Raw genomic sequence first — 24,886 nt, 5'->3', positions numbered from 1 at the left:
TAAACTTTTGGTATCAAGGAGAACTCCATTTATAGTTCTTTATTTTAAATAGGTGTTTCCAAATTATGTAAGTACAAAAAACAGCAATAAAATTTTATTTGGTGTCACATGATATTTTTGCACCCTTTAATTTCAACTACCTGAATTGCTTAAATAAATTAGTTTAGCAAATAATCAGACCATAATGTTCCAATTATTGTTAGTGCTTTGCAAATAAACCATATAAATGCCTGACATTTCCAACTTTGAAAAATGCCCGAGGACGCCTGAACATATGGTCTATAAACTCACCTGCAGGTTGAAAACCCAGCCTGTCTCTTTAAGGCCTGTAATTTATTGTATTTTTTTTTCCAATGTGTGACACAAATTTCATAATTAGCAAAATAAGGCAGTCTGTGTTTGATGCTAAAATGACTTGTCTCCTCAATGAAAGAAAATAATTCAACAGGTCTTTGGAAAGAATAATAGCCATTAAAAGAGTAAAAAGTTTGCTCTGGTTCCAGATTTGCTGACGACATGTGGGCAAAGACTTGGTTGGTCCATGAGAACGTGTCCGAACAGAGACTGAATCCTCCACTTTGGTGATTCATCTTATGATGTGATGTATATGTCAGATTTCAACCGAAAGCAAAAAGCATAATTGGGCAACCAATCGTCTTTGTTTTTTTTAAGGGGATCGAAGTGTATCATCTAGATAAGTGTTTTCCAAGATATTTAGCTTGAGACCCACTATAAGAAATGCAATTTATATCATAATGCAGACTACTAAGTAGTTACATATGTACACACACACACACACACACACACACACACACCTGAAGCAAAACTTTACTTAAAAATACTTATCTTGCCCTGGCCGGTGTGGGTGTGGCTCTGTTTGTTGGAGCTTCTTCCAGTAACCGAAAGGCGGTGGGTGTGGGTTTGATTCCCAGTCAGGGTACATTCCTAAACTGTGGTTTGATCCTGCATTGGGGCGCACACTGGAGACGACCAATCGATGTTTCTTTCCTTCTCTTCCTCTCTCCCTTCCTCCCTCTCTCAAAGTAATGAAAGAAATGTCCTTGAGTAAGGGTAAAGGACAAAAAAACTTATCGTTACTATGTGGGACTGCATGTGGTATTTTCCATTTTATTTATTCCTTTTTTTTTCTATTTTATTTAATTTATTTTTTGTTTGTTTTTAAATTACAGTTGTCCTGTTTTTATTCTTTTTTTTTTTTTTTTTAAATAAAGAGGCTGGTGACAAGAGACCAGATCTATTTTACAACTCCTCAATGGATTGCTCTCTTTTTTCACTCATATGAAAAAGAACTGGACTAGGTGATTTGAAATCCTATTTGCCGCAGGCCAGTTGTTTTGGGTGTGTATTAGGCGCCACTTGGGTGTAACTGTCAAATTTGAATCACAGCGTGATTCCGTCATGTAACTCAGGTTTCACCGAGGGGGAAGGAATGAGAAGTTGAAGTTGGGATACTGGCCACGGACACTTGCCTGGCACACACAGCTAGTTGGGGCTGGTTACACATCATGGCTAAGAGCCCAGGGTCTGTAGTCAGCCCACTAGGGTCTGAATTCTGGTGCGCACCGGCTGTGTGAAGAGGCAAGCTCCTAAACTTCTCTGAGACTCAGTTTTCTCATCTGCAAAATGGAAATTTTATTTTAATATTGCCCCTTTTTTGACATATTGTAAAGGTTCAGTGTAAGGTGACTAGAGTAAGCACTCAGTAAAAATGAGCTGTTATTATTGAAAAGTCCCATAAAAAATGTCAGAAACAAGAAGATGCTTTCAAATACCTGTGTCTCTAAATTCACACGGTCAAACCAGACACAGGCATTAGCTAACGTTTATTGTACACTTGTCACATGCCTGGCACTGTGCAAAGCACTTGATGTGCATTTAACTTTTTACAATATTTAATCTCCAACAGTGCAATTGAGAAAGCATTGTTTCTCCCATTTCGGAAATGAAGAAATTGCAGCTAAGTGACAGAGTTGGTAAGTGGGGGCGCTAGTATTCTGACTCAGGTGTGACTGAGTCCAGAGCCCGAGCCTTTCTGTGTATAAGTCACAGTTGACTCTATTTCTCCCAATGGCCACATGACTCCCTCCCTCATTTATTTCACATCTCTGATCAGTTTTCACTTTATCCACCACAAATAAAACGGCACCTCCCGCTCTCACCCCCCTCCCATCTGCCACAATCTGCTTTAGTGCGTGTCATAGCACCTAACAGTATTCGACACTTTATATTTATTTACCTGCTTTGTTCTGGATTCTCTATCTGCCATTAGAATGAAAGCTCCATGGGCAGGGCTTCGGGGCTCCCTGCTGTATCCCCGGTACCCACAGTGGTTTCTGGGGCACATTACAGAGAGAACACAGGCCCCCAACAGTGTGACTTCTGCTAAAGCCCATGATACCAAACCTAGATTTAACACCTGCCTCGATTGTTGTTTCAACTTTTCCTAGAAAAATAATCATAATCAATCAGTCTGGAATTTTCTGGTCAAGCATCAATAATGTGATCTGTCTCATCGAAAGCAAAGGCAATCTACAAGATCAAGACTCTGCAGTCCCCCCCCCCATAAGATATCTTGATCTAAAAATAATCCTTTCTTCTCTTTTGTTAATAGCTCCTTTCCACCCTCCTCCAGTCTTATAAAACAGTATTCTAGTTGCTGGATGGAATGCTGCCCACTGAGATTCATAAGTCGCTTAATAAAGCCAATTAGATAATCAAATATACTTGGTTGACTTCTGCTTTTTAACAGGCATATAATATGTGCTCAATAAGTACTCATGTTGAAATAAATTAATTGAGGTAAATAAAACAGAAGCCACAGAAAACTGAAGAAAACTTTACTTACAGTTTTTTTTTTTTTTTTTTTTAACTTTTAGATTGGTTATGAATGTCTTTTATGTGTATCTCATTTTTTAAAAATATTTCATGTTTGGAATGTTCTATGAGGCACTGCTTCTCCTAAGAATTCAAAACCTAAATGCCTACTTTGGTCTTTTCCCTCCATTTAATTTCACTTAGTTCTTGGCAAAAGTATCAAGAGAGTGTTGTTACTGTCGGCAATTACTGTTAAGTTGAGAAAAAGCGGTGGAGCGTCAGAAGTCCTCAGCTGCACTATCCTTTTCTGCCACAAGATGACGCTCCTATCCCATAAACGTTAGCTCCTTGTACAGCCCAGGCTGGTTTCTGCGCCCTGTCCTGTTTTTCTTGGTTTGTCTTTTTAATTTGATAGGTGCTTGCCTCTGCCTCTGCCTTTTTCTTGGTCTTTTTGTTTTCGGTTTCCATCTCTCTACCCTTCTTTCTTTGCCTTCTACGTATAGCTTTACCCAAGCAGTTTCTTACATGGAACATCTTTATTGTTTAACAAAGTCAGGAGAGTTTTATTATCCTTGAGTGTATCTTCAAAATTCATTGGATGCACAATAATATAGATTATACGTTTATACCTCTAAAAAAAAAATACCTAAACAAGTGACTTTTCAGGTCACTCGTGTGGACATTGTTTTTTTCCCTTTGTTAGGTTAATTTTGTAAGATGTTTAGAAGCTGTCAATGTTGGAGTTTCTAAATTGCTATTACGTATCTCGTGTGGCTGTTGGCTGACAACGTTCCCTTGTTAGGTTGAATTTGTGAGACTTTTTAGGATTTTTAAGGCATGGAGATAAAAAATGATTTGCCGCAAGTTGTATAGCTTCCAGGAGGAACCAGAAATTGAAATTGGCCCACTGGCCTGAAGTCTACCCCACTTTCTCTCTGCCTCAAAGATGCCTTGCTCTTTGACTCCCTTAATTAACCCTAATGTTCATGGAAGAAGTTTAAAAAGGCAGAAAGAGATGACTCCCGACAGCTGAGATGAAACCAGAAAATATGGCTCAGCTAATGGGATGTGCAAACTCCCTCCCACCCCCACCCCCCGTATTGTGATGTTCAGCTCTTGTTTGTTTGATTTTTTCTTCTTTGGGGGAAATGTTATTTATCCTCCTCTTCTTGATTACCGTGGGACCAGCAGGACTATCAGTTCTGGGCTTGGTCTCCTTCAATTTAGGAATGTGTATGAGTCTCCAATGACCAACTAGAGAAGCTTTTCCCTGGAGTAAGTCGTTAGCCCTGGGAGGAGGCATATAGACCATTGGAAGCTGTTTAAGGTAACTTGTGTGTATGTCAGGGAGGGTATCAGTATTACTGTTGAATATCGAGACTGTAAACTCTTAGTACCACAGGTAACCGGTTTCTGATTGAATTAATTGGGTACAAAGAGGAAGTGGTAACCCTATTCTTTGCTTGCTGCTGTCTCCTCTCAACTGTTGGCTCTTTCTTCCCCGTCCCTTGATCTTAGAAAAATCCCATAGCAGCCAAGTCACTTTCAACATGAAGAAACAGGCTCCTGTCAGGTATTACACACTTTGGTCCAAGCGAGCACTTCAACCTCATATCCTAATTGAAGTTGTTTCCTTCCGTCAAGGTCAGGTTTGCTCTGTGGTTACTGGTCATATAACTGTTAGGTGCACGCTCCACTCTACTATGCTGCTTAATGGTTTCCCTTCCTTCTCTGGCTGTTGGGTCAAGGAGCAGTTGTTGGGTCAAGAAGCGGGCATGGGGAAGAGAGGGAGGGTGCTCAGTACCGTGTGCAGTGCTGTTTTAATCAGACCTTCCTAGTGGGTCCTCAGAGATGTCCTGAGGATCTTCACTTTCTTAACGGGAACAATGAACGACTGGATTCTCTTTTAAGTTGATTTATCTCTCTTGCTTTTGTTCTTTTGGTTGTAGTATCTGTTTTAGGAGTTCCCAAGAGGGTCAATAAGTTTCCAATAGCTTTGATTAATGTGAAATCTATCCTTTGGGCTTAAAGGTACACCTTATCATGTTCAATTCTCCACCTCACTTTATGCTATTTAAACCTATTTATTTGTTTTCAGGGGAGAGCGCCAAGGCAGTCCGCCACTACCACAAGTTATGCAGTCAAGTCTCCCACATTTGGGGAAATCTCAGGGGTCAGCACAACCAGAGCGCAATGGATAAGCCTTGCCCTGGGAACACTACCTTCATGATCACGGTCTCTCCGCTGCCAGGTAAGTAAGTATTAAACCTAATTTTAAATTGCTTCTCTGTTGAAATGAACAGACCAGGTAGGTTGTAATGAATGGTGTAATTTCTTGTTTTCCTATTACACAACCAGTCCAATCACTGTGCTATTTTACAGTTGACTGTGTAAACCACCAATTTTGTGGAAATTTGTGTTTTGTTGGTTTATTTTTTTGTCCTATCAGCACAGCCTGACAACAAGGTAGGTGTTTTCTGAGCCTCTGTATAGCTGCTATAATCCTATTATCACATGATTTAATTGCACAGATTATTCTAACTGTGAGTGAAATCCTTTTTATAATTTTTATTATTATACCAGCAGCGTAACAAGAAGTAGGTCTCCTAGCGCAGGCAGTTTTGGCTCTGTTTCCAATACTGGAGTCATAAAAGACCCTCTAGTCCAACTGCATTGTGTTCACGTTTAATTACTGGGTTTAAATGATATTTTTCCTAAAAGTGGGCCCATACTAAAATCACATGACTGGTTAAGCAGGGGACAATCCAATCATTTGGTTGTTACTTGAAATAAAAAGCTGGGTAATTTTTTCCACTAAAATGAATGATTTCTTTGGGGTAGGCTCTTTTAGAGTCAGCCTGATTTGGCCTCAGTGAGTCTTCTAACTCTGGGACTCTGTTAACTGCTCTGCTAATGGGATGCCAGCGACTGGCCTTTGGCACACCACCTGCCCCAGGGCGAGCTGCTGTTCCAACGGCTCTGTGCTCTAAGAAGCGCGCTGGGTAAACGACCAGCTGCCTGTTCACAAGGTGCTGCTGTGTGCAAGCCAACACCAGCACCTGGGGGCCTGCCGAGATGCTGCGGCGAGCTATTGGAAAGCCCGCGTAAAAGTGGCACTTTTCTTTCTTTCTTTAAACAAATACGTGTATATAAACCTTTAACAGTTTACTGCCTCTTAGGGATTAAAACCCCAGATAGAAACAATATTTCTTTGCCCAAATTATTATGCCTCACAAATTTAGCGGGGAGGGAGACCCAGTAATTAAAAATAAAACATCAAGCCCTATAAAACGTCGTGGAAGAGTGGGCTGCAGGGTTCATTGGCCCAGCTTGAAGCATGCGCTGTTCTGCGTTCCGGCCTCGGCTGCACCCGGAGGCTGAGCGTGAGCGGATGGGAGTTCGGGGGCGCAGCATCCAGGCTTCTGATGTGAAGCTGTGGCGACCCCTGGCCTGGGAACGAGACAGCAGTCTGGTTGGTTCCATTCAGTCAAAGCAATTCGGCTCAATTCTGTTTCACTTAATTCAGTTCCGTTGATCCACCTTCCATGGTCCCTGTGCCGGGCACTGAGGGAGGGGTATAAAAAATGGGGAGCTGAGACTTGCCTGTGCTGGTCCTCCTCTAAAGCTGTTCCCCATTCTTCTCCGTGCGGCGCTGAGCCCTGGTTTAGATGCGCCGTGGCACCGTGCTTCCTTGGCCCGGGACTGTGGATCAGTTCAGGCACTGGAAGTCACCAACAGGAGTGGGTGGGACGGAGAGCGAGGTATTTATTCCCCGACGCCCCCCTGAACCGCAGGCTTCTGTCCGCTTTGCTTCTGCTCAGACACGCGTCCTTGCACAGCCCTGCCTCCACGGGGGACCTGATCCAGGCTCGTTCCCCTCCCCGCCTCCCGCCCCCCATGCCTTAGTGCTCCCTGCGCTCCGTGTCCCCGAGGCTCTGCCACGCGTGCTGTGCTGCATTCCCTACTCTGCGCGGTGCCCAATGGTTTACAAACACACCCCTTCGTCAACTGCTTTTGATCATGCAGCTTGTGTCCTGCAGAGACCCTGAGCAAAAGCCTCAAGCAGACATCCATCCAAGTTTATGAACGCATTTGCATTTCCAGGCTTGTAACAGGTCGATGACTAGGTCCTGGGGTTATACTGCTGTAAATATGGCGGCGGCAAGTCCAGCTCTGGGTGAAAGCATTGCACAGAAATTAGATCAGTGATCGCACACTAGTGTGAGCGCATGGCAGGGGATGAAAGCTACATGGGGACCTTGCCTTGTGTCAGGATCTGGGGCATCCTGGAGGGACTAATTGAAATTGAAATCTGAAGAAGGAGCAGGCATTGGCCAGGTAAAGTGGGGAGGCCAGCTGCTGGGGACAGGGTGCCGGAGAAAGGAAGACAAGGAAGCCGGAATGGTGAGGGCAGCTCCTTGCAGGTGGGTGGACACTCACGAGGACCAGGATAGGGGAGGCGAAGGTAGACGGCGAGGAGAGGCCAGCCTCGTATCCTGAAGGAACACAAATTCTTGCACGGTTTTTCAGCACCTGGATGTGAGTTCCAGACCTAGTCCTCCTGCTGCAGGAGGGAGGGAGGGGAGAGGAGAGGACAGCGTCTGGCACTCAGGGGACAGGAATGAGGAGAAGCGGATGTGGCAAGAGCTATTCGGTTACTTTCTCTTGATTCTGACTCTCTGTCGGTTCCCCATGATGGGTGCGGCCCGGAGGCTTCTTTCCAGACAGACTCAGTTGCTCCGGTGGAAGCCACTGCTGCAAAGGGCTGTGGGGAGCCTCAGAGAGTGGGAGGGAAGGGCAGATATGGAGGAAGTGGGTGACAGGCCAATCTTGCAAATCGGGGAGCCATGTGAAGGGGCCCTGCAAGACTCCCAGGGAGCACACCTGGGCACTGTGCGTGGGCCCATCAACTCTCAGGGGCCAGAGAAGCAGGGCCCGCCAGCAGTGTGAGACTTGGACCCACGAGTCCCAGCTCTGTCTGTCTGTCCATCTATCTTCCTGTCGTCATATCATCTTCATCCCCCGAGGAGGGAGAGCTAAGTCCAGGAGAGAGCAGGCGTTGCTCCGGAAGTCGACACTGCTCTGTCCCCTCCCAAACTCGGGGAAAGTGCAGGCCATGCCCCCTCACCAGCTCAGGGCCCAAGCTGGGAGTCTGCCTGGTGCTGGAGCAGGAAAAACAGTGAATCCGAGAAGAAATTCTGTTTTAAAATTGGAGAACTGAGTTTTCAAATAACTGAACATTTCTAGAAATTGAGCAGTATGCCTGGGTACCAACATGGGAGGGACAAGGGAGATGTCACAGGGTAGGAGGAGAGTGAAATGATTTCCGGTTTATACCCCATTGAATTTAAACTTGTCAATCAACACACACACATATACTCAAATACGTATAAATATGCATAGCTGTTAATGATTTCCTTGATATGTATGTCTATATACATACATGTATATGTAGCAATGAGTGTGCATACATGTATGCATACACACATTTCCTGGAGATATTCATTGTAAAATCTTGGAAAATATAGACATGTATAAAAGAAGATGAAAACCATCCTGTCACCCATAACTGCATTGTATTTTATCACAGAAAATGCATTTAAAACTCTTCCCCATTGAGATCCATTTTATAGACATCAATCATGTAAGGCATTTGGTACATATTATTAAAGTCGCTTTACAGAAGTTCTACCAATTTACACTGCACCCTTGACTGCATTCAATGCTATAATAATATAGATACTACTACAGAAAATTTGCCAATGTGGTAAGTGAACAACAGAAGTTTTTAATTTCTTTTATTTGTATCTTTTATTATGAGAAAACTTCTATTTCTTGTTAGTTGTGTTCTTCCCATATATATTTCTTATACTGTGATCTGATTCTTTATGATGATTGTGTATTTTTAAAAATTGAAGTATTTATTTTTGTTTTAGGATGTATATATGTACACATGTACATATACTATTTATCTTGTGTAATGTATTTTGGAAATACTTTTTTCTGTTTGTCTTTGAATTCGATTCCTAGTACCTTTTGTACTACAGATATTTTTAATTGGTATGCACTCAAATATATCAGTACTTTCTTTTAAGATGCTTCCTTTGTTTTTATGCTTAGAAAAAGTTTCCTCACTCTGAGATCAGAAAAATCTTGCTAATTTTATTCTACTTTGTCTATTGTTTCATTTTTAAACATTAAACTCTTTAATCTACCCTAAGTTAATGTTGATATATGTACAGCGGGAGGAACCTCCTCCCCCCATAGTTAAACCAATTACCAAATAGCATTTATTAAAAACTGACCCTGATTTAAATCCATTGGTGGTTTCTTGCCCCACATTGTGGAGAGTGGAGATGACGTAGGGAACAGTTTATATAGACTTTACAGTCAAAACCACCTGGGCACGTTGTGCTTCTGTGTATTGTTTACTTGACCACAGTCTGGATTGCAGCCAGTAAGTCTGAGGACTCTTATTACCCTACTCTTTCTCTTAGCCATTCACCTCGCCTCCTTCTGTTCAATAGTTACTTATGTCACACTTGTGTGTGTAGATAGAGGGAGAGAAAAAGCACTTTAATGGCTATGAAGTACTACACGACTAGAAGGTACATTTATTAAGATTTCCTTGAAAATTGGAAGCCTAGACCATCTTTAGGGACCAGCTCCTTCATTATATCCTTGAGTTGGCCTTATGAAATGGAGAAAAATTGAACCTATTATGCAGCTGCTTGGTTTCAAATAACAGAAACTGACTCTGGTTAAGTTACGCAAAGAGGGAATTGACTGGAAGGATATGGAGTTCCTCACGGACCAGAAGGGAGGGGTTAGAACACGGGGCTACACCAGCTGTCCGTGTGTGCTGGGGGCAGTGCGAGGTGGAGAAGTGGATTCTTTATAGCAGCAGCTAATAAAATACTTCCCCCGAAACCCTTCTCTTCCCCAAGAAAAAAATCTGTGTTCAGTGTTTTCTTTAATCATTCTGCTGAAGGTTTAAACATTGGGGAGAGACCGTAGGTGGCCCCAGCTTACGTCACGTGCTCACCTGGTGGCTAGAGATGGGCAGGGTGATTCACTGAGGCTGTGTCCAGAGAAAGAGGAGGGGACTGTCCCAAAGGAAGCTGGGTGACATTTATGTAAGAAGAAGAATATGACTGTTGGGTGGCCAAAATATGACCCATGTCACAAAGCATCATCAGGACTGTTTTTCTGCTCCAGCTTTAGAGGGGAAGCAACCCAAAGAGGACTCCTAAGATACACGGCAGAGAGCTCTTAACTTTGGTTGTCTGACAAAGTTCCAGCCCCTAGGGTATATCCAGCTTTGCCCTTGACCCTCATCTAGCAACAATCCAACTCTTTGAGAAGGATGAGGTTGGTAAAGGCCTTCACGATGCTGGCACTGTGAGGTCCTTGAGCTTCAAGCGCAGGGAGGACTTGGCATTGAGATGCCATAGCTGAGGGCCATGTACCCCGGCATGCACCCCGTTCCTCACAGCCATGAAATGGCAGAGGAAGGACACAGCTGATTTCTGTCTGAGTCTTAACACTCAAGACTTTTCTGCATAAGTCTGTTTCTAAAGAGACGAAAAGGATTGAAACCGTGAGTTCATAGGGCTGTACCTTTCTCTCTGCGCATATTCTGGGGGGAAGGTGATCCATTAGAAACAGAGGCAGAAATGCCAAGAGCAATAAAGGGCAGGCTCCGTGGGCTGAGCCCGCTGTAAGTTAAAGGCTCTCGCTGAGCCTCTTGCTCATTCATTAATTCCAGCCTTGGAAGAGGGCCAAGCTGTGTGGTTTCACCACAGCAAGGGGCAAGATCCTAATGATTAAATGCTCTTTGTTGCCTTTCACTTCACTTTTTCTAGTAATGCACTTTGAAGAATGGAAAATTGAGTTTTCAATACTTTGTTGTTGGCTGAAGTGAAATCTAGAGGTAATTGAAGCCAGTTGAAAGCTGAAGGGTCCGGCCAAAGCGAAGCTGAGAGCTCAGAGGGGGCCGCAGGACTCTGGTTTGGTGCCTCAGTGGAGCACGTGATCTTCATCACCACCATTTCTCGCTTTTCATTGTGTTAGAAACTGTAGTTGGAATGGGTGTTTGGAGAGGCAGGTTATTCACCGGAAAATACATTCTTTTCAAGCATCCTCTTTGGATCAATGATGCCTTTAGTCTATATAGAGAAGGCATAGGACCAGAGCTATTAGAAATGGTTTCTCAAGGGACAGTAGAGTGTCATCATTTTTTGCTTAAATTTTTAAGTCAACTAAAGTATCCTCTTTACCTTTTTCTGGAAGGCTGACCAGACCTTAATTTAATTAAATTTACATTTCTATGAGAACACCTGAGTCATGTCAAATGAAATAAAATGCTTTTGTTTGATGATACTCAAATAGATCAATAATTTGAGAATATCTAACACCTGAGCTAGTTCTTGGCACAGAGCAGATGATCTATAAACATTACTTAAGTAAATGAATCAGTAAGGTTAGTTTCCTTCAACAATCCATAAACACGGAGAAAAAAATTCAACCTATGGGGTGACTAAGTAAGTAATTTAAATCTTTTAACCTGGGGACTTTGTTAAATAAAAGTTCTAATTTTCAAACTGTTTGGCTGGGTGCGAAAGAGAATGCATTTATAGGTGAAAAATTATTGCTCTTTTAGACAGAAGAACAAGGCAGCGTGGGGTCTAATTTCTACACCAATACTTAGCTGCAAGGAGAAACTCCCTTGCTGTCAACGTCTTTAGGTTTGCTTGGAGACTTGATTCAATTTGATTTCCGGGTAGGAGAGTGAAGAGTCTATAAATGTTAGGAGATTTCAGAGGAAAAGTTAAGCTTCTCTATTTTGCTCTTCATTTGATAGCTATATTTTGAATGTTTATATCACACAAAGTAGTCTGTTGGCCATTCCAGCTAAGAACCTATAGTAGATATAGTTACCATTACACATATTCTTTGTAAACAGCTTTATTGAGATACAATTTACATGCCATAAATTTCACCTGTTTTTCATCATCACAATTGAATTTAAAATAGTTTCATCATCTCCAAAAGAAATCCCATGCCAATTAGCTCTTCATCTTCTCCACCCCCAGCTCTTGGCAACCACTAACCTTTCCGTCTCTATAGACTTGCCTGGTCTGGATGGATATTCCATGCAAACAGAATCATACAACATGTGGTCTTCTGTGTCTGGCTTCTTTCACTTAGCATAAAGTTTCTGAGGTCCATCCATGTTGTAGGATGTACTAGTACTTTGTTTCTTTTTATTGCTGAACAGTATTTGATAGTGTTTATCCATTCATCAGTTGATGGACGTTTGGGTTGCTTTCACATTTGGATATTATGACTCAAGCTGCTATAAACATTTGTGTACACATTTTTGCATGAACATATGTTTTCATTTTTTTGAGTATATACCAAGGAGGCGAATGGCTGGATCCCATAATAATCCTATATTTAACTTTTGGAGGAACCACCAAACTGTTTTCCATAGCGACTGCACCATTTTACATTTACAGTTTCAATGGCTTTAAAGAAAAAATGAGCACTCATTGCAAGGCTTCAAGGATTTCTGCACTCATCGAAGACTTATTCTGTCTTTATAAAGAGTTCAGCACAGTGTCTGTCATATCAGACTTAATCTTCCCAGTAAGCTGATGCAAATGGTATTATTATGAAGCCCATTTAAAGATAAGAAAGCTGTGGAGTAGAGAAAAGTGACTTCCGCAAGGCCACATAGAATGGGAGACTTTTAATATGTGACTCTTCGGCTCCCAAACTGAGCTTTTAAATAACTGGGCTGTAAAGCCTTTTTTTTTCTCCTCTTACATCTGCAGCTACAAATTAGTATCACAGTGGCCATGTACTACTAGGTAAGCAGGGTAAACCCAGTTGAAGGGTTATAACTGGGGCCACCATTCTGATATAGGATGAGAAGCAGATTTCACCCATGGGTTGATCATCATTACTGTATTAATTGATGAATTTAGGATATTCAAAAGAGGAATTTCTATCTGACCCATTATGAGGAAATCTAAATCTGAAGAAAAAAGTGGGAAAACCATATGCCTTATTACCTTACATAATCTGGTGAATGCCTCCCACAGACCAAGCATTATGACCAGTGGGACATCACATACCTTAAGTCCTTTAGTTTTCACAAAAACACTAAAATAGGCACTGGGTGTGTCCCCATTTTACAGATTGGGAAATACCGGTGTACAGAAATTAAGTAAAAACCTTTGCCCTGGTCACACAGCTAGGCAAAGTGACAGGGCTGGGATTTAAACACATGCAACCTGGCTCCCTAGTCTGAGGTCATAAGCGCGATGCTATGAAATCCTTTCAAAAGAAACAACCACTATGAAATTTCCTCTGATATAAGACTCCACTGTAAAAAAAATTGGTCTGTGGTTACTTTGAAAATAGAGGATTTTAAATCTATGTCCAGTAAATGCAATTTTAGTTTTCAACTTCAAAGTAGTATATGAATAGAATTATAGCTTTTTAGTCTTGACAAATGCCACCATTTTATGGTAAGCATTTTGGGAGAAATGTTGTGTTCTAAAAGCTGTAAGTACATTAAGTCTCTGTGTTAAAAGCCAAAACCTTTGTTTGTGAGTGTGGTGTTTTATTGTGGCGTTCTCGGATAACCCACAGCAAGCATTATCTGGGAAATGACATAATCTAGTGATGGCATCATACAGGCCAAAATAACAGACTGTAGACTATCCCAGGGACTTTGGTGGCATCCTGGGAACAGGAGTTCAATTCTGCTCCTGGAATAATAGGTAGGAATCAAGGCTGATCTCAGAACACGGCTGTAGGGTAGCATGCAGATCTGGACTGGTATTGGGAAGTTGTCAGGGTCAGCGACAGTGGCGGGGCAGGCCCTGATCAAGCGCATACTCTTTCACCAAATCATCACAAAAGAACTGAATGAGCTATTTAATTCTTCTGTCTCATGCTTTCTTTGTCTATAAATGACAAAACTCACTTCATAGTGCTGTTCTGAGGATGAAATTATTTGAACTATGTGCAGCACTTAAGGGCAGTATGGGGACCATAAGGGTCCCTTCTAATTACCAGTGTTCAGAAGCATGGACTTTAGAGGCTGATGGACCTGGGCTAAAACTGTAGCTTTGGTTCTTACTCTTCTGTCTAGATGAGGCTAGAGGTACACAAGTATTGACGTTCCCCATTCCAAAGTGTAGTTATGGATAGGAATCTACATTTCTCATGTCTCCTTAGAGTTAAGGATGGCCATGGAACTGAATTCTAGACTATGAAAACTTAGCAAAAGAGATGTGTACCACTTCCAGGCCTGGCCCACTACACCCCCCACCCCCACCTCCTGTCCTCCATCCTCTTTAGCTCCCTATTCTATTAGAATATACACATTGACAGAGCTTCTGGAAGCCTGCATCTCTGTGTTTCTGTTCACCAACCCAATATTGTTATGTAGGCAAGAGATATGCTTCCACTGTGTTTGTGCCATGACATATTTTGGGGTTCATTTGTTAGAGCAGTTACACTGGATATGTGACTTGGTTACACTTGCTATTGGAGGAGGTCATCAAGAGGACATGACACTGGATGACCCAAGAACTAGACCTGGGTAATCAGAGGCTCCTCCCTCCAACTCCCCCATCCTGGGAATTTGCATTCTGTCCCCTGTTCCCCTAGCAAGAGCCATTTCGAGGACAAAGCCTTGAGAGAGTAAGGTGTGAAGATTGTTTGCAATGAATACCTGACTGAACCCCGTTCAGGCCTCTTATAAACTTTTAAGATTCTGGCGGCACAGGTGTGGACATCTACACATTTTGCAGCTGCCCATTGAAAAGACAAGTATGTAAGTTCCCTTGCTTATTAAGACTGTCACTTACCAATCGGGAGTGGTTTCCATCTTTCTTCAGTCTCTCCACATACAGAAGCTAGTTTCAGATTTGATCTGGGGAACCCCTGAGGCTGTGAACCAATAATTGGCGAGGGAGCCAGGAGACCAAAGAAGTGAGGCTTGGGAAAGAGGCACCCATGAGGGAAGGGTGTCCCATGTGTTAGGTGCTTGTGGACTGCCACCAGAGTACGGGGACCCCCGAAAGTCACCTGCTGGTCTACTACGCTTGTTTGAGGAACAGCACAGAGCACACTGGGACACAGAAAAGAAACAGATGGCTGTCACAGTAGGCTGGACTGACTGTGGCCAACCCGAGGCTGGAGCTCAAGTTAGAAAGTTGAAAGAAGACCTGAAGTTAAAGGAGGTCACAGGGCTGTCCACCGCTCTGCTAGCTTCAGGGCTGGCAGACAGGAGGGAGAGCAGGAGAACAAGGTGGATACATTAGCATGCTGGTTTGCAAAGGAAGGTGGTTCAAGCTAAGGATTCAGGTCTGAGCACCTGTGACAAAGCCTGATTGGGATGCTAAGAGATGTAATCCATGGGAAAGTGGGGATGCAGTGATGGCCCCATGCCCCCAATTCAGGAAATGTTCCTGATGAGAGAATATTCTCCCACTGAGCTTGTTGATATAGCAACCAAGTTCCGCAAAAGACCAAGGAAAGTCTTCAGTCATGGTTGGTGTGGCTACAGTACATGACCTTGAGCGATTATTTGCCTTCTCTGAACTTCAGTCTGTAAAATGGGAGTAACCGTACTTATTTTGCAATTTTGTTATAAGGATTAAATGAGATCAAATATAAAATTTTCAGCATGAGAAAGTTACTTTTTATTATTTGTATATAACTTACATATGAGCTGAAGTCTCAGGAGGCATTTAACAGTCATTTACACGGCAGCTCTAAAAATCCTTTTCCCCCCAGTTATGCTCTGGGAGAACAAGAGAGGGAAACTCTAACTGTCCCTGTTATCCATTATTCTCCAGATTGAGATCCTTTCTGCCTAAAACCTAAACTCCATGGGTGTTGGGCTTAGGTCTTGTCTCTTTTCCCCCATAGTAACTAGATGAGTTTCTTTTACCCAGCAGGTGATTAACAAATGTTTCTAGAGTTTTCTTCATTTTCTAGTATTTATTAAGTACTTCCTGTGTTCCCACTACCATGCATATGTTTTATTTTCTTTCATTGTTTTCTTCTTTTTTTAAAAATAATTTATTTATTTTATTTTTAGAGAAAGGGGAAAGGAGAAAGAGAGGGAGAGAAATATCACTGTGTGGTTGCCTCTCACTCGCACCCCCAACTGGGGACCTCACGTGCAACCTAGTCATGTGCCCTGACTGGGAATTGAACCAGCGACACTTGGCTCGCAGGCCAATGCTCAATCCACTGAGCCACAGCAGCCAGGGCTCTTTCATTATTTTCAAATGCACTATCTGATGTGAGCCTCACAGCAATACTATGAAGAGAACAGTGTTATTTTCACCATTTTAGAGCTGAAATAACAAGGCTCTGAGAGGTTCAGTTACATGCTTGGGGTCACATAGCAATAGTAGCAGAATTTGGGATAAGATTCAAGGTAATCTGACTTTAGAGCGGCCATTCAGCCTCTCACGAATAAATGAATAATGTAATCTTTAGCTCTGAGGATGTTCCACATAAACACTGACCTCTTTACACATATAAACTCAGTTAATACTACAACTGTGTAAAGACTGAAATTGTGCATTGGGTGACATTGTGTCGTTACAAAACACAAATTGATGTCTTAGTTACTCCTTGTTCTTGTTAGAAAAATACCCATATCAGGGAGAAATTTTTTGATAATCATATGAAGAAGAAAGTTTGGCTGCGCATGCGGCTAAGGGAACTCTTAAATCCTCACTCATTCCTTGGCCGTTGATTGAGCACCAACCGCGTGTCAGGCACTGAACAAAGAGATGAAGATGCAGCAAAGGAAGCCAGTCCCTGCCCTCAAGGCCTTTTCTTTCCAGTGGCAGATGGAAACATATGAACCAAAGGTATCAGAGCAAGGAGCAGCTGAATTCCCCCTGCTGGGAACAGTTGGACGTAACACGGGCAGTTTCCGCACTCGGAAGCAGCCAGGTAGGAGGTAACAACTGTGCTTATACATAAAATGGATGATTTATGAGTGCTTTTAATTGGGGGCAGGGAAGTGAGAGAAATGTGATTTACAAGTATTTGTTGGGTTCACTTATTTTAACATTTCCCATATGCTTCGAAGACAACAGAACAAAAATGTATTTCCTTGGTTACACATGGACGGGTCTGGCTGGGCTTCTGTTTACTCCTTGTATGGTGTAGTCTTATGATTTCTGCTACTACTTGTTGTAAGTTTGTCTAAACAACAAAAACAGAAAACACACAACATTTCAACATTTCAAGTGGTTCCTCATCCACATTTCTTGGACTATATTTGCTATCAAGAAGGAAATTAAAGATGTAGAGTCAAAAATTTCAGACCCCTAAAGTCAGTAGTACTGTTGCTAAGACCTTAGGTTTCTAGAGGACTTTGGAGACCCCCCAAGGCTTGTTGGGTACCTGGTCATCTTTTGCTCAATATAATAATCTTGAGAAGTTTGCAAAGCAAATAATATTAAGTTCATTATCAAGATGAAGAAACTGAGTTTCAGAGAAAGCTAAATTACTTATCTTAGGTCAAATCAGTGGTAAGTTGCAGAACCCTGATCTGAACCAAACTCTTTCTATACAACTGTTCCAACTCTAATATGCTGCAGGTACCTTAATTTGAATTGCAGCAAGAAACTAATATTTTAATATTTGTCATCGATTTTTGTATCAAATTTTTACATGTTGTTAAAATTTTCTCCTAGACAAAGGGATGCTTTGGATACTTAGATCTTGAAAGGGCATTTTAAACATTATTTTTCTGGCTCCTACCCATCTATCAATTTAAAAATTGATGCTTCCTGAGTCTTTTATGTTAAATATATGAAAAGATTTTTCTGGGTACATTTACCTGAGACAGCCTAGCTTTGGTAAAGTTTAGATGTCTTAGACCCATCTGTACCTCAACAGGTCAGCAGTTTGACTGGAGCTGCTCAGGGTAGGTCTTTCTGTCCTTGACCATGACATCCATGAGTTTACCTTGCCTACAGCTCCCCTGCCTAGAATGTGCTGCTGGGGATTGTCCTTGTTCATTGCCTGGCAAGGCACAAGAACAATCTTTCTAAGCTTGGCATTGAGTTTTCCAGGAGGGTTACATGAATATTTATAACCCATCCACCCCACACGTTTAAATGGAATCTAAAATAATCAAACTCACAGAAGCAGAGCGTAAAGTGGTGGTTGCCAGGGGCTGGGAAGAAGGTAAAATAAGGGTGAAAGTCACAGGGTACAAAGTTTTATTTATACAAGATAAATAAGTTCTGGACATCTACTACACATCACAGTACCTATAGCTAACAATGCTGTATTGTACACTTAAAATTTCCTAAGTAGGTAAATTTTATGGTAAATGTTCTTAACAAACACACACAAACACACAATAACAGGGTGGGAGGGAACTTCTGGAAGTGATGGACATGTCTATGGCCTTGATATTGGTGATGGTTTCCCAAGTGTATACATACACACAAACTCATTGGGTTATATACATTAAGACTCCACAGCTCTTTATATGTCACTCATACCTCAGGAAAGTGATTTTAAAAAGAACAAAACAAATGTAAATTCTTAACAATTCCCTTTTCCTTTTCTTAAAGGAGGAAGAGCCTCTTCTGGGTGTCTTCTGTCTGTCCTCTTTCTCCTGTAGCCTGGGGCCTCATCTTCTCACTGGTCCCTTTTAACTGTTTCTGGAAAGGACTCCCTGTCTCTGTCCCTCTCTTTTCTGATCCATTTGCCACATTAAAACTGGAGTTATTTTCTTTTCCTGGAATTTTAGAACTGATCATGCCATTCTTTTATTTAAAAACCTCGGGAAGCTCAGTATATCCATTCAAATTCCAAATTGGGAATTCAAATTTAAGGTCCCAGAAACTCCCAGTAATTGACCTCAAGTGACCTTTCTCCACTCCTCACTACATCCCCTGCAGCGCTCTACATTCTAATCCTAGCGACCTACCGGCTCCTCTCTATCAAAGCCAACATCATCACAATACAAGAAAGCATCTGGTCATATTCTCTATCTATAAAAGTGTCATCACTCATTTAGGCTCCAGTTTAAACATATCCTACTGTGGGTTGTCCATCCTGATTATCCTTTAGTTACACGCCTCTAACACTTTAGGACATTTAACATAATTTTTTCTTTCTTGCCTTGTAAGGTAGCTCCTTTCATGTCTAGCTCATCTATTAGTTTAGGGGAATGGCTTCGCAGACATGAGTTGCAAGGTACCCCATGTTTGAATGCTATGCTATCCATCATAACCTTTTTTGAAAATTTTAAGAATTTTCAAACAAGTAGCACTGTATTTTTATTTTGCATGAGTCTTGCAAATATTATAGATGGTGCTGTCCTTAAGGATGAGAGCTATTTAAGATCCATCTTTACCTTTACCAGTACCATGACTGCTACATAATTGCTGCCTATTTAAAATGCTTGCTGAAAAAGAAGTGGAAATGACCAGTAAAGTGACTTGCTTAATTAAAACATGTCAGAGCAGAAAATACGATTAGATGCTATCAGAGAAGTCTGGGTATCAACGGATACAAGATTTCCCAAGGTCTTAGTCTCTGTGGCATGATGTGCCAAGGATTTTCCACAAACCACACTTACTGCTTACCCAGGAGTGACATATTTCTACCAGAAGCAAATAACAGCCTTCAAGAGGAAGCTGCCTTCGGCACTGCCCAGGGGAGCTCTGACACATGGGACTGGAATCTTGTAAAGACATGTGGCAATGAATTCCCCCCCCCAAAACTCCCAGGATGTGAGATTCCTGGCATTCTTCTTGTGGCAGCCACACATTTAGCCAAACCAGCCCACCCATTTGGTTGCTTTAGGAATCATTGAGAAACCTAGAACAAGTTGGCCTCTGAGTGAGAACAAGTATAGGAAGCAGAAGACAGAAAGCTGTAAAACCAACCCTTTGATTTCCAGACTGCATTCTTTACTCTTGTCGCCGTCAATCCTGCCTACACTACCATTCCCAGGGGGGCACAGCGATTTCTCTTGACCTTATAAGCACGTTTGAAATTTAACATTCTTGCCTTCAAGGACAGGAAATTGTTTTTAAAAGCAGTGACTAATCATTTAGGTTCTTTCTTTAGATAAATAAATAATTAAATAAATAATATATATATATGCACACATATATAAAAAAGATAAATACACATAAATATATATGTTAAACATATATATAAAGAGAAAACTAGGCCTTTTTGAAAGGAGGGATAATTTTTGTGTTCAGCAGCGTGGAAGCGAGAGGCCATACAGGAGAGGAGCTCGGATCTGGTGGGAATGCTGCCATGGCAACATGTAAACAAGTGGTTGTAGCTATTTGCCAATAAAATGTTATTTGCAAAATCTTATGGCAGGCTGGTATGAGCCCTTGAGCTGCAGCTTTCTGACTCTTGCTCTAGAAAAACTCACAATGATACACCAGGAGAATTTTTTGCAGAAATGGCTTCTTTTAATATTTTTCATAATAGCAAGCATCTCACATGTCCATTTCAAGTGGAATGGTTGTACACATTATTTTACGTGCAGTCGGTGGAATGCTGTACAGTCGTGAAAGTAAATGATCTCTGGACTCATATTTCAATGTGAACTGATCCTAGACATAAAGTGGAATCCACGGGATAAGGTACAGAAGACACACGTGTAGCATAATCCTAAAGTTCAGGACAGATAAGCAGAATATAAATCTATTGTGGGGTGCCTGTACAGGTGGAATATCATAGCTAAAAGAAAGAGAATGATTAATGATTAAGAGAGGTTTGAAGTGTGAGAATGGGGAAAGTTCTGGAAGCCTGGAGAATACTACTCAATTCTATTTCTTAATCGGGCGCACTCAACACAAAGGTATTTTATTATTTTCTTTAAAGAGAACTTGCATTTTAATTTTAAAAATTAATTAATTAATTTTTATCCTCACCCAAGGACATTTTCACTTACTTTTTTTTTGAGAGAGAGAGAGAGAGACAGAGAGAGAGAGAGAAGAAGGGAAAGAGGAGGGAAGAGAGAGAAACAGCAAAGTGAAAGAAGCATCGAATGGTTGCCTTTACACATACCCAGACCAGGGATCTGCACTAGGACCAGGGATCCTATGCATCCAGACTGGGGGTTGCACATGCCTGTCCCCCAGACAGGGGGTGAGCCCACAACCTAGGTATGTGCCCTGGCTGAGAATCAAACCCGCAACCATTTGGTTATGAGATGATGCTCCAACAACTGAGCCAGACGGGATAGGGCAGCACATGCTTTTTTAAATGTACTTTTTAGGTAGCTATTTAGGTAAAACTAAAAGTCAGGCTAAGTACTTTTTGTGCAAGGCTATTCAACTAGTAAGTGGTAGCGCTGGGATTGGAACTTTGGTCTCTTTGGCTCCAAAGCTCAAAATCTTTCTACTAACTCCTCATGTGCCTGGGTTTAAGCCAGTATTATTCTATTATAGTTGTTGCACTTAATCACTTCTCTATTTATGCTGAGATACCACAAAACAGATTTGTACAGCCTTCATTTCTCCCCAAATCAGTGGAGCCTGTCAGGTTAATTGGTTGTGACACTCGGCTTCCAGAATGTGTAATTATCAGCTGCTTTGAGTGGGAAGCTCGAATGACATTTAATTGTACATGTAGACAGAAATCTCTGTGTTGCTGCAACTGAAGAACAAGCCAAGAATGTACCATTAATCAAAATGCCAGTGTAGTGCACCAGAAAATAGTTCTATGTGGAAACACAGGCCAGAGCAATCTATGAACATTCCAACTTATAATTCACAATTAATTTCTATGCATCTTACTCTCCTTTTAAAGACCAGTATAGCTGACTGGGCACCAGGAAAAAAAAGTCCCTACCCCAGCTGGGCAATGACACCAGAAATTTCAGTCCCTGACACCTGCAGCAGCTGACAGGTGACGGTGGCTGATTAGCCAGCCAAGCAAACTTTCACAGATGAGCAGCAGAAGCCCTGGGCGTAGCATCAGGCAGCCAGCTGAGCACGTGCCAGGAGCTTCGGGAGGACATTCAGTGGAAGGAGTTTTGCAGCTACTCAACCAGAGGTGGTGTTCTGGCTTTGCTACTTAATATGCGATCTTGAACGAACCACGTCACCTCTATGTATCATCAGTGGTAAGAATTTGTAAAAGAGCTCGTCGTTTTCAATCCTGGCTGCTCATTAGAATGCCCTGGAGAGACTTTTTTATTTTTATTTTTAACAATAATTTTTTTTATTGTTGCTCTAATACAGTTGTCCCAGTTTCCCCCCCATTACTCTCCACTGCCCGCGCCCTCTGCTCCCACAGTCAATCCTCACCCTGTTGTCCACGTCCGTGGGTCATGCACTTGGCTAGACCCTTGACTAGACTCTCGCCTTCTTTCCTCTCTTTGCCTCTGCCCCACTCTCCTCTAGTCACTGTCAGTCTGTTCCTTGTTTCCCTGCCGCTGGTTCTATTTTGCTCATTTGTTTGCTTTGTTCATTAGGTTCCTCTTATAGGTGAGATCATATGATATTTGTCTTTCACTGCCTGGCTTATTTCACTTAGCATAACACTTGGAGAGACTTTTTTAAAAGCACCGTTAACAATGGCTTTACCTACTCTACCAATGAACCACTTTGGGGTTGGAAGAAGAGAGTTTGGGGTTTGGGCATTTTTGGATAGCTCAGTCCATTAAAAAAAAAGTGAGTTAGAAATTTTGCCTTTTGGGTGGTTGTGTGACTCCTGCCCTGGAAGGAATGACCGTATAAAAGCACTTGTTTTGATTCTCCATTTTATGACGGGAGAGTGATATCCAGAGACTCAGTGTTCAACAGCAAGTGATGGAACCAGCTCTACACCAAAGGTCTCCTAACTGCTACTCATGAAGAGACATTGGATCTTCAAACTGTAAATACCAAACACTCTTTGTGAGAATTATTGTCACTTCTTAAAGTCTGGTTTGGATGATAAATTATATGTTACCTTGAATTTCAAATGCATTGCAGGCAAACAAATGAAACACAGAAAAACTAGATTCTGTGTGTGTGTGTGTGTGTGTGTGTAGTTTTCGAAGTGTTAGCAGTGATAAATATGACCTGGGGATTTTGAAGAGAAATGGCATATATTACTCAGCTAGGGCTGCCATAACAGAACACTATAGATGGGGTGGCCAAAACAGCAGACATTTATTTCTTGTAGTTCTGGAGGCTGGGAAGTCCAAGATCAAGGTGCCAGCGAGACAGTGAGATTATGAGCCCTCTTTTCTTGGCTTGTAGATGATTGCCATCTTGCTTTGTGTTCACATGGCCTCTTCTTTGCTCTTCGGGATATCTTCTTATAAGGGTACTGATTTCATCTTGCAGGTCCTACCTTCATGACCTCATTTAACCTTAATTACTGCCCAAAGGCTTCATCTGCAAATATTATCAAATTGGAAGTTAAGGCTTTAATATATAAATGGGGGGGCACAAATATTCGTTCCATAACAAGTAGTATGTGAATATCCTTATCAGAGGGATTCACTAGGCCAAATATCAGTTCTATTAGCCTGGTCCATGGATTATTATAGAAAATCTTACATTAGTCATTCTCAATCCTGGATGTTAATTAGAATAACCTGGGAACTTTTACATAGTACTGATTCTCAGCACCTCCTGTCCGCACAACTGAATTAGAATCTTTGGGAAGGGGAGCAGCTGTGAAGGTTGCAGACACTATTGAGAACCATTAATCTCTACGCACCTGTGCCTTGGAACTGAAGGAGGTAGTAAGATTACCTAGTGAGAAGGTTAAACTCATGTGCCATCAACGTCTGAATAGAGGGTGAGAACTCTCTCCAAAATTATTCCTCATAAATGAGGTATTGCATTATGTTCAAATTCTTGCCAAACTGCTCATGTTATTGGATACTTACTCATTTATTATGTTTTGTGCTATATGAATTTTATATCTCTTTTAATGAAATGCAAATGGAGTGGCTCAGGATTGCTTTATACTTAGATATATATATATATATAGCTTATATTGTCACTTACCTTCTTTTCCTTCTATTATACTACTAAAATCACATATTAGTAAGGCCTGGACTGGCCCAAGACTTCTAGACCTTGAGTGAGTTATGTCCCTCCCCTGAGCTTTAGTTTTTCTTAATCTCATAAAATAAACTTATTGGGCAAGACTAGGAAATTGATAAAATTGTAAAAGCCCCCAATTACAGTGACTTTAACTCTAATATACCCTTTGACACTTTTCATACACAGTCCTTGGTCAAATGGTTCGTATCATTATTTTCCCTTTATGTTTGCTATGTTCACTGTGGTTGATTGTATTTTGTTCAAAATATTTGCTGTACCTCTTTAGGAACAATAATACTTCCTCACCATGATGAAGTCAGGAGTGGGTATATGACTGGTTTTAGACAATGAATGTGGACAGAAGTGACTTGAGTCATTTCTGAGAAGAAATTTTTAAGAGCCAGCTTATATTTTTACTACAACTCTTTATCTTTGCTAGGAAATCATTAATGACCCAAATAGGAAAGGTGACATATGAGGTCTGTCCGGGAAAAGTCCAGCCGTTGTTAATATAGTGAGAAGAATGGTTTGTGTGACATTGATGTAACCTGGCAGCCAAGGAGAGTGGACTAAAATGCGCATGTGTGAACAATAATGACTTCACTGAACTAGTCAGTGGGGGTGGTAGATGCCATTGAGTGAGTAGGTGAACTATGTGGCCCTCACATTCAATGTGACTGACAGAGTAGAGCAACGAAACTACATCAAATTTTGTGTTAAGCTTGAACATTCATTCGTGGTAACTATTATAATGATTCAGAAGGCCACAGCTATGGGCAGCTGGTGATTGGAAGCTTCATCATGACAACACTCCTGCCCGCTCATACATCATGTCTCGTGCAGAGTGTTTTGGCCAAACCTTGAATCACCCATGTGACTCAGCCCCCCTACAGCCCAGGTTTGGTGTCCTGCGACTTCTGATTTTTCCCAAAACTAAAATAACCTTTGAAAGGGAAAAGATT

The 24,886-nt window shown here is 41.6% G+C and overlaps 1 non-coding gene across 1 annotated transcript; it reads right to left on the bottom strand.

Annotated features, from left to right (window-relative positions):
- Window positions 1–4,930: 4,930 nt before the first annotated feature.
- On the bottom strand, window positions 4,931–5,094 carry LOC150004042 (U1 spliceosomal RNA). The gene has a single exon (XR_016512575.1). It is a non-coding gene; the product is annotated as a U1 spliceosomal RNA (small nuclear RNA).
- Between the last annotated feature and the right edge of the window lie 19,792 nt (window positions 5,095–24,886).

The sequence above is a fragment of the Furipterus horrens genome, unplaced genomic scaffold, assembly GCF_987537825.1.
Source record: "Furipterus horrens unplaced genomic scaffold, mFurHor1.1.pri manual_scaffold_7, whole genome shotgun sequence".
NCBI classification, from domain to species: Eukaryota; Metazoa; Chordata; class Mammalia; order Chiroptera; family Furipteridae; genus Furipterus; species Furipterus horrens.
Note: the sequence above shows the minus strand (reverse complement) of the source record. Positions and strands in the feature narration are given on the sequence as shown.